The 9,730-nt window shown below is 35.8% G+C and overlaps 1 non-coding gene across 1 annotated transcript; it reads right to left on the reverse strand.

Moving 5' to 3' along the window:
• Positions 1 to 1,270: 1,270 nt before the first annotated feature.
• Positions 1,271 to 1,491, reverse strand: LOC120165541. The gene has a single exon (XR_005519828.1). It is a non-coding gene; the product is annotated as a small nucleolar RNA U3 (small nucleolar RNA).
• Between the last annotated feature and the right edge of the window lie 8,239 nt (positions 1,492 to 9,730).

Genomic DNA, 9,730 nt, shown 5'->3' on the forward strand with positions numbered 1-9,730 from the left:
GCCAAATAGCTTTTTTACAAGACAAGTTTGGGGTTTTATAACCCTGAATATTACATATTTTTTGCTCTTTTTTTTCCTATGAAAATGATTACAATACATGTGTTTGCGTGATTATTTGGTCTGGATTGTTTGTTGGTTCAATATGATTTTTCTGACATGGAAGAGGCTTGATTGGTGGCAACAATGGTGGTTGTCGGTTGGTGGAGTAAGGAGGTGGCAGCTGATTGGGCATATGTGGCGGTGGCAGGCTCGATTTGGATCGTTGGATGGGTTCAGATTGGACAGTTCTTGCGGGGCGGCGGCAGTAGCCATGGGAGGCTAGGGTTTGGAAACCGTAGCTACTACTAGGCCTACATTTGGGCTCCGAGTTTGGGTCTTGATAGGCTCCGGGTTTTTGAGTTGTTGTTGGGTTCTGGGTTTGGGTCAGATGACCTTTTTTAATTGGGCCCAACTTGGGCTATTGAAAAGCCTGAAAACACAAATAGAGATAATAATAATAACAAAATAATAATAATAATAATAATAATAATATGAAACTAAAACCGGGACAAAACGAGTGTCGACAATTCGTTTGTTGATCAAAGCTTCCGAAATTTCATATCTTTCGACCAATTACAATACCTTGAAATGATCATTGACAAACTTATGTGATGCACAAGAGCCAAATATGATATATGATAATCATATATGTTTACCTTACTAGCCTATGGATAACCATCATGATTGACACCAGTACTATGGGTCAAAATATAACACCCCACACATGGTTGGTAAAGAGATCCTGAATTCTTTCTCTCTTTCGATCTCTCTATACCATGTATTATCTTCATTAGCTCACTTGAATCATCGGCTGTGGTTCTCTGTCTAAACTATAAGGGATGAAATTGGTAATAGTTTATGAGTTGAGGACCTAATCGAAATTTAGGGTTCAGAAAGAGGCATGGTCACTCAATAATTTACCCAAAAATCATGGTTTGTAGGTACATGGTACAAAGAAATCAAATGGAAAGCCCCATTCAGTTATTATAACCCCCTAGAAACTGCGAATGTAGAAAGTATTAAAAAATTATAGATGAACATTTCCTCATGTGTAAGCTTTTGGGTTAAGATAATCCAACTGTTCAAGATAAGACATTCCCTACATCTTAATCTTTTATCATTCAGCTGAAGAATCTTGCATTATTTAAGGATTTCGGTTTAGATTTGTTGCTCAATGTTGTGAATCTGGTGCAACACTGCAGTAAAAAAAAACGGAAAAAAGAAAGTTGGAAGTCTGTCAGACAACTGCGTGACCATCCCAGCAAGACAAGGCAAGCAGAGAGCGATCCTCTGTGGCCAATGCAGTCCCTATATGCATGGACTGCAGACAAATAATCACGCTCTGATCACACAGCCTCGATTTATGAACCTGACTTAGAATTCTGTCTCTTTAGAAACACAAGGACACAGAGGTACGAGCCTATAGAACAGATCCTGTTCAAGTAAGATCATGTCCTAGAAACTCTTGGTTCTAAATTAAATATCATTCTTCTTTGTTTTCCCTTTCTCATGTGGGATTTTGTACAGGTTTTGACTAAACAGTCAGTGTTATTGAATAAAACAATATCAACTTAATCATATTAAAAATAGAGTAAACTACAAGGATAGTCTTTTATGTTTTCAGCCCGTCCGATTTTTTACTCATCAGATCAAAAAAAGAATGATTTTAGTTCATTACGTTATTGATACATTTGATGTTAATCCCTTAGCTGTTTAACTCCCGTTAATTTAAGTCCGATCCTTGGTTAATTTAAGTTGCGAGAGCTGTGAACCTGTAACACTCTCGACACAGTCGAGAGACCTGAACAAATTTCGAATACCTTTTGAGCTCTTGGCTTTAACAAAGAGCGTGTCTTTGGTGGAATAAAAGTCCAAACATTGCACAAGTGGCATTCACAATCGGTCCATCGAGTAATGGGGTACAAATGCTGCCCAAGCATCCTTCCTTGAAGGATTTGAAGTTTTTAACAATGGTGGAATTGATGATGTCGTCGATCTCACTGTTCCTTTCTTGAACTTGTGGTAAGATCTCGGCATCGAGCTTGAGCTTGTTAATGGCGAGCTTCGACATTTTGATTAGTTATGACAATTTAACCTGGATCCGACGGATCACGACCTGTTCTGATCCGATAGGAGCAAATATTTTCTTTTAAATTTTTGGTTCAAATAGGGTTGGGTCGGATTTGATATATAAGTTTTTCGAGTCCGGGTCAGATCGAGTTTGGAGTTAAAAATCACCAACTAGAATATTTTAATTATATTATATAGTTTAAATTGTTTACAAAAATGCCATTATATATATATAATACTTTAGGGTTTCTCCCATTCTATTTCTCTTCTTATCCGCATATTTTAGCTTCTCTCAAATTTTCTTCCTTTCCTCTCCTCTAAGTTTGTCTCTCCCCACTCAAATATTTGAGTATTAAAAAATTTTAACTTTGTTTTTTTTAAATTATCTAGATGATCAAACATTCTCCCCACTTAAACTTCCATTAATGAGTTAATGAAAATTAATGAGAGTTAATGGTAAAGGGATTAAATCAAACGGACCGATAACGTAAGAAATCAAAATAATTTTTTTAACTAATAACCAAAATCAGACTGACCATAAACATAAAAGACAAACCATGTTGTTTCTTTTATAATAAGTAAAAAAAACTGTGAAAGATGTTATCCTATCACGAATTAATCAACAAGATAATATTCTAGTAAGTTAAGAGACCTCGTTGTTAATTATCATAATAGAACAACATTATCTTATTTTTAAAAAAGAATGAATAACTTTTTCTATGAGAATACATGCAATGCAAAGAGAAAAACAATAAATAAAATAAACATGCTTATGAGCTAAATTTAAAAATATTAAAAGTCTAGGGCTAATTAAAATGTTAAAATAAGACTCCACTGCAAAAGAAAAAGCAAAGTAAGTTAGTTTAATTCAGTTTTAGTTATAAAATCAATTAGGTACATTTGATTTTGATGGATCAAATAAAATCTTTAGTTGTAAATGGAGTAATATTATTGCAAAACGGTAAAAATAGAATCGATCAAACCAATTTAATGCACACCCCCATCCCATGTAATTAAATAATTTTTAATTAGCACGAATAAAGCGATTTCAATAGTAAAAAAATTGTTATTATTCCTTAAAGTTTCGGGGTTGAGCACCATGAATGTTAAGGGTGTGAATGTTCAATATCAAATGGTTATGAATTATCTTTAAACATATATTGTTATGTATTTATCTTAGATTAATAAAAAAATTATTTTTTAATTAAATAATCGTAGCGTGTTTGGATAAAAACGTAATTTGTAGGTTAAATTAAATTTGGTGTAATTAGAGACGTCCAATCACGTTCTTCAATTCTTAGAGGGGTGAAAATTAGTTTAATTACGGAGTTGCATTCAATTTTTTTTTATAGATTCTTTTTGTTATCCTTTTGGTTACCAAGGTTTCGTCTTGACTAATTCGGATCGATTCGGGTGACACATTTGTGCTTTGGTGGGTGTCTCCCAGCGTAGATTTTCTGCGTACACAAGGGCTCGAACTCAAGACTTTATTTAAACTATATACAATAATTTTTTATATATAAAATAACGATAATCTTATGTACGCACATTTCTTTCCTTATAGCATTGATTTTATATATACAACATTTTCACTACAGTAAAACAAGTTTTTTGCGGCGTTTTTAAGCGCCGCTAAAAACACATGCGACGTTATGACAAATGCCGCAAAAAGCGCCACTGAAAATAGCGCCGCTAAAGTTAGCAGCATTTGTTGAACAAACGCCGCAATAGGTTACAACATATAGCGGCGTTTGTTCAACAAACGTCATAATAAGGTTTGTTATTTAGCGGCGTTTGTCAGAAAAATACCGCAGAAGGTTTTGATATTTTACGACGTTTTTCCCACAAACGTCGCAAAAGGTTTGATCTATAGTGGCGTTTTTGGAACAAACGCCGCTAATTATCGTTCTTGTTCTAAGATTAATTTATATTTTGCATATTTCATTTCTTCTCTACATCACCTAAATTTAATATCATGTAGCTTTATTTAATTAACATCAACCATAAATTTAAACAATAAAATTAATAAAAATTTATAAACATTAAAATTAAATGTAATGTAGTTTGACATTGTTCTCTAGAATATAGTTAAAATTAAAATTTATAAACATTAAAATTTAACTTCCACTTTCAATTAAAAAATTATTATTCACTAGAATTTAGTCTTCATTACTCCTTCGTTTGAGTCTACCCATTGCTTGTCACGCCATAAGCAAATATGGTGCCTGTGAACAAAATTTAACACTGTAAGGTAAAAGAACAAGTTTTGAGAAAATACAAATTAAACGGCATAAGGAGATTTTGGTCTTTGAACAAGAAATCATGGTGCTCAAAGGAGGAAATGTGTTACCTCCTCAAGGCTAGAACTTCATAATTTCTTCGCAGAAAATACAAATTAAACTGCTTGTCACGCTATAAGCAAATACGGTGCCTCTTGTGCATACTGTTTTCCAACAGTTCTCAATGATGCCGCATTTAGTAAGTTTTCTAGTGAGCCATTCTTTTTCAAAAGCTTTAAGGCAGTTCTCCGACCAAAACCAGGAACCAAATGTTGAATCCCAGGAACACCATCAACCTCATCACCCTTGATGCATCCTATAAAATTACTTAATGATTACTTATACACGTCATCCCAGAGGAGGACTAGAACACTAGGAAAACTGAGGACAAGAAAAGTCATGGAGCATTCTTTTACCAAAAATGAAAAATTAAGCTGGGAGAGCTGTATATTCTAATTATCAAACAAGTCCCTACATTCCTTTTTTTTACTTTTATATTAATGGAACTTCCACTTTAAGGGTCAATTCTAAAAAAAATCGTGTATTATAAATCTAAAAGGACATGGAGGAAAACCAAAATATTGTTTATTAGTTTCAAATTGCCATTGCACCTGCAACATAACTAGCACCTTCAACCGCTACTAGTACACACTACACACAGCGTTAGAATCTTAATGCACGACATTAAGTTTCTATTAAAAATTTACTAAAACTAACAAAAAGGAACTGCATAAAGGAACAAGTGGATATCGAAAGACACATACCTGTTTTACGAATAGAAACTTTATGCTTGTGAACATTGTCTGAAGTTCTTTCGAAGAATTTGGGGCTTCTCAGAGTGTACCTTGCGAGCATTGGATGCATGGAAACCGAGTCGCTTGTGTGCCATTACTACCTTGATTACCTTGAGCAAGAATTAACTCTGGGTACAACCAGACACTCGGACCCATCTTTGCTGACCATTCCTCCTTCAAGACATACGATGCTTCCAAGTTCTTCCCTGATGTAACTGGGTCATTTTCCGTTTCTTCCAGGCGTTTTTGAGATTAACATTGGTGATTTCATTCAGGATATGCACGTATAAACACAAGAACCTTTCTTTTTCTCCTAGTCTAGAATAACAAACTAGGTTTGTCTTTTCTCTGTTTTTACTACATGACCATCGTTTTAAGGATCCCGATTATAAAGTAGATGTAATTTAGCTACTAACATTCTATGATATCCAATCTTCTATTTATAATGTGCAGTTGCTCCTTTAATGGTGAATGTTGAATATACATGTTAATTAGAGAATCAAGTTTAAAGCAGTAACTGCAGAAAAACATACAGCAAACGCACCCAATATTGGATTATTATCAGAACTTTCAAACAGCTAATGATGTCTGATATAAATTGGGAAGGATAAAAGCTAGTGGTAAATGTTATTTCCACAAACTATGAAGAACAGAAGCAAAAACTCTTCACAAAATGTTTCTCAAGGATGCTCTATCTTCTATACCCCTACTTCATATATTCTTCTAGGGGACTGGAAGATAAATACGAGAAGCAAAAACCATAAAGCAATCTAAAAATCACAAACCACTCACAATATGTTACAGTGGGAGCTAATATTACTAATTCCAAGAGGTGACAAGCAATTGCAGCTAGCTTGTAGCCTTCGATTGCAAAATATGCACAAGAGACCATATGATGTCCATTCTATGCATAACTCTGTTGTTCTGTCCCTGCAATGTTTTCATAATCGGGTACTGGATTATAAAATGGGAAATAAAGTTGAAAGAGGATTAAAGTACTGAATTGTTGGGCACTTATAATGCAGTTTGCACATGCCTGGGGTTTCGGGCATGCAACTTATAATACATTCAATGTATAAATATCATAGATATCAAGAGGCATTGACACGTTTCGTTAGCATCCAACGGGTATGTTTTGGGCAGGCACATAACCGATGGATGACACAGCAACAAAGAAAAAACGACGCAACCCATGATGGACAAGATTAAAATATCATAAATCCTACCTCAACCACAAAACATATCCAAGTCTTCTCACCACGTGCTTTTGTAAACAAAGCTTACACTCGTAACTACCCAAAAGCATAAACCAAGTGAAATCTCAAAAAGAATCGAACTTGTAAGGAGAAAAGAGGGAAATTTTGGGAGATAATTTAGTACCTGCCGAGGTGGTTGCGCATGAAATAGGGATCTTTGGCGAGATCGATGGTTTCAAGAGCGAGTCGATGAAGCCGCTCACGGCGGTCCATGGCTTCCATTTGGGCGGAGGCGGCACCTCCAGAGCCGGGTTTGGAGCTCCATTCTCTATCCCTTCAGAAACAAATAGAGATATGTGAATACAAAAATAACGAAGATATAAAACCATTTGTTTTTTAGAGATTTGTGAATACAAAAACCAGAACCGGGTTTCTGGTTTGAATAAGATTATTGTCCGAAGAAAAATTGAAAAAAAATAAATACAAAGAGATTTTAGAGTTCCAAAAATAACGAACTGAAACGAGATAAACAATCGAAAATCATATGGGTTTGGGTAAACGGCGGAAATGAAAAAATGGGTGAATGGAGAAAAATGAGAGAGGGTTAAATGGGCGGGATTTAAAAAATTAAACTTGCGGTGTTTGTCAAAAAATGCCACTAAAGTACTAGGTTTTAGCGGCGCTTTTCTAAAAACGCCACTAAAGTATGAGTATTTAGCTGCGTTTGTCAAAAAAATACCACTAAAGTACTAGGATTTAGCGGCGTTTATCTAAAAACGCCACGATATATTTACCCTATTGCAGCGTTTGTTTAAAACTGCCACTAAAGAACGATTCTATGGTGGCGTTTGTAAAACGCCACTAAGTACTTATCTTTAGCGGTGTTTGTCAAATAAACGCCACTAAAGTACTTATCTTTAGCGACGTTTGTCAAATAAACGCCACTAAAGTACGAGTTTTAGTGGCGTTTTTTGAAAAACGTGTTAATGTTACCATTTAGTGGCGTTTTGGATATAAACGCAGCGATATGTTCAAATTTAGTGGTGTTTGCTTTGAAAACGCCGCGACAAACGCCGCTATATACCTGCCCCTGCAATGTTTTCATAATCGGGTATTGGATTATAAAATGGGAAATAAAGTTGAAATAGGATTAAAGTACTGAATTGTTGGGCACTTATAATGCAGTTTGCACATACCTGGGGTTTCGGGCATGCAACTTATAATACATTCAATGTATAAATATCATAGATATCAAGAGGCATTGACACGTTTCGTTAGCATCCAACGGGTATGTTTTGGGCAGGCACATAACCGATGGATGACACAGCAACAAAGAAAAAACGACGCAACCCATGATGGACAAGATTAAAATATCATAAATCCTACCTCAACCACAAAACATATCCAAGTCTTCTCACCACGTGCTTTTGTAAACAAAGCTTACACTCGTAACTACCCAAAAGCATAAACCAAGTGAAATCTCAAAAAGAATCGAACTTGTAAGGAGAAAAGAGGGAAATTTTGGGAGATAATTTAGTACCTGCCGAGGTGGTTGCGCATGAAATAGGGATCTTTGGCGAGATCGATGGTTTCAAGAGCGAGTCGATGAAGCCGCTCACGGCGGTCCATGGCTTCCATTTGGGCGGAGGCGGCACCTCCAGAGCCGGGTTTGGAGCCCCATTCTCTATCCCTTCAGAAACAAATAGAGATATGTGAATGCAAAAATAACGAAGATAAAAAACCATTTGTTTTTTAGAGATCTGTGAATACAAAAACCAGAACCGGGTTTCTGGTTTGAATAAGATTATTGTCTGAAGAAAAATTGAAAAAAAATAAATACAAAGAGATTTTAGAGTTCCAAAAATAACGAACTGAAACGAGATAAACAATCGAAAATCATATGGGTTTGGGTAAACGGCGGGAATGAAAAAATGGGTGAATGGGGAAAAATGAGAGAGGGTTAAAGGGGCGGGATTTAAAAAATTAAACTTGCGGCGTTTGTCAAAAAATGCCACTAAAGTAATAGGTTTTAGAGGCATTTTTCTAAAAACGCCACTAAAGTATGAGTATTTAGCGGCGTTTGTCAAAAAATGCCACTAAAGTACTACGATTTAGCGGCGTTTATCTAAAAACGCCACGATATATTTACCCTATTGCAGCGTTTGTTTAAAACTGCCACTAAAGAACGATTCTATGGTGGCGTTTGTATACAAACGCCACTAAGTACTTATATTTAGCGGCGTTTGTCAAATAAACACCACTAAAGTACTTATCTTTAGCGACGTTTGTCAAATAAACGCCACTAAAGTACGAGTTTTAGTGGCATTTTTTGAAAAACGTGTTAATGTTACCATTTAGTGGCGTTTTGGATATAAACGACGTGATATGTTCAAATTTAGTGGTGTTTGCTTTGAAAACGCCGCGACAAACGCCGTTATATACCTGTCCCTGCAATGTTTTCATAATCGGGTATTGGATTATAAAATGGGAAATAAAGTTGAAAGAGGATTAAAGTACTGAATTGTTGGGCACTTATAATGCAGTTTGCACATGCCTGGGGTTTCGGGCATGCAACTTATAATACATTCAATGTATAAATATCATAGATATCAAGAGGCATTGACACGTTCCGTTAGCATCCAACGGGTATGTTTTGGGCAGGCACATAACCGATGGATGACACAGCAACAAAGAAAAAACGACGCAACCCATGATGGACAAGATTAAAATATCATAAATCCTACCTCAACCACAAAACATATCCAAGTCTTCTCACCACGTGCTTTTGTAAACAAAGCTTACACTCGTAACTACCCAAAAGCATAAACCAAGTGAAATCTCAAAAAGAATCGAACTTGTAAGGAGAAAAGAGGGAAATTTTGGGAGATAATTTAGTACCTGCCGAGGTGGTTGCGCATGAAATAGGGATCTTTGGCGAGATCGATGGTTTCAAGAGCGAGTCGATGAAGCCGCTCACGGCGGTCCATGGCTTCCATTTGGGCGGAGGCGGCACCTCCAGAGCCGGGTTTGGAGCCCCATTCTCTATCCCTTCAGAAACAAATAGAGATATGTGAATACAAAAATAACGAAGATAAAAAACAATTTGTTTTTTAGAGATCTGTGAATACAAAAACCAGAACCGGGTTTCTGGTTTGAATAAGATTATTGTCTGAAGAAAAATTGAAAAAAAATAAATACAAAGAGATTTTAGAGTTCCAAAAATAACGAACTGAAACGAGATAAACAATCGAAAATCATATGGGTTTGGGTAAACGGCGGGAATGAAAAAATGGGTGAATGGGGAAAAATGAGAGAGGGTTAAAGGGGCGGGATTTAAAAAATTAAACTTGCG

Source organism: Hibiscus syriacus, unplaced genomic scaffold (assembly GCF_006381635.1).
Source record: "Hibiscus syriacus cultivar Baekdansim isolate YM2019G1 unplaced genomic scaffold, ASM638163v2 tig00111582_pilon, whole genome shotgun sequence".
In the NCBI taxonomy this organism is placed as follows: Eukaryota; Viridiplantae; Streptophyta; class Magnoliopsida; order Malvales; family Malvaceae; genus Hibiscus; species Hibiscus syriacus.